The following is a 1237-nucleotide window of genomic DNA, read 5'->3' as shown; positions in this document are numbered from 1 at the left end:
ATACTTTGGCCACTCATTGGAAAAGACTCTGATGCTGGGAGGGATTGGGGGCAGGAGGAGAAGGGGATGACAGAGGATGAGATGGCTGGATGGCATCACGGACTTGATGGAAGTGAGTTTGAATGAACTTCAGGACTTGGTGATGGACAGGGAGGCCTGGCGTGCTGTGATTCATGGGGTCGCAAAGAGTCAGACACGACTGGGCAACTGAACTGAACTGAACTGATGTGTATATGTGTGTGGTGTCCATAAAGTGATTGTGTGTGTGTGTGTATGTGTTTGTGTGTGGTGTCCATAAAGTGATTGTGTGTGTGTGTATGTGTGTGGTGTCCATAAAGTGATTGTGTGTATGTGTGTATGTGTGTGTGTGTGTGTAGTGGCCATAAAGTGATTGTATGAGTGTATATATGTGTGTGTAGTGTCTTCGTGTACCTGCATTTGATCTCCATTTATTTCCTCTCTGATCTTCATTATTTCCTTGCTGGTGCTGACTTTAGATTTTGTTCTTTTTACCTAATTTTGTTCTCTTTACCTAATATTTGTAGATAATAGGTTGTTTATTCGAGATTTTTCTAGTTTTCTTGAGGCTGGCCTGTATCACCATGAATTTCCCCCCAAGGACTGCTTTGACTGCACCCCATAGATTTTTGTATGGCTGTGTTTTCATCGTCATCTGTCGGTGTGCGTGCATTTGCCTGTGTTCATGCAGCTGTGTGTGATGGCTGTGTGGTCAAGGAGCTGGCTGTAAGTGGCCAGACCAGCCAGGAGCAATGATGCTGTGCAAGAGGCTGTGACACTGGCTGACGGTATGGGTGCCTGAGTGAATGTATTCATGCGACTGTGCGATCACGTTTCAGTGTGGCCGGATGCAGTGGCGTTTCAAGATAATGTTTTCCAGGCTGTGCGATCCAGTGTGACTGTGGATCAGCTGTGTCTGTGTGTGGTGCAGCTGTGTCTGTGTGTGGGTGATTGTGTGTGGCCGTGATTTGCCTTCTGGCTGAGTGGTGAGGGACAGTTGTGTCTGTGTAGCTGTGGCTGTTTGTGTGTGTGTCTGGGACGCCATGTGAGTGTGGCAGGGAGGCCTTTGGGCTCCCATCCCACTCAGAGCACAAGCAAAGCCCTGTGCCCAGCAGCCCTGGTTCTGCCTCTCTCTCACTCTGCTCCAGCCCCCACGCCCTCCTGGCTGCTCCTTGAGCACGCCGGCACACTCAGGGCCTTTGCGCTGCGTGTCTCCTCT

General features: G+C 49.6%; 1 protein-coding gene across 2 annotated transcripts in view; it reads left to right on the top strand.

Annotated features, from left to right (window-relative positions):
* VILL (villin-like) overlaps positions 1 to 1237 on the top strand; it is a 16062-nt gene that overhangs the window by 12887 nt on the left and 1938 nt on the right. The gene's annotated exons all lie outside the window — the stretch shown is intronic.

The sequence above is a fragment of the Bison bison genome, unplaced genomic scaffold, assembly GCF_000754665.1.
Source record: "Bison bison bison isolate TAMUID 2011002044 unplaced genomic scaffold, Bison_UMD1.0 scf7180017864043, whole genome shotgun sequence".
Classification (NCBI taxonomy): domain Eukaryota; kingdom Metazoa; phylum Chordata; class Mammalia; order Artiodactyla; family Bovidae; genus Bison; species Bison bison.
The sequence above is the reverse complement of the archived record's forward strand: the minus strand, read 5'-3'. Positions and strand labels throughout refer to the sequence as shown.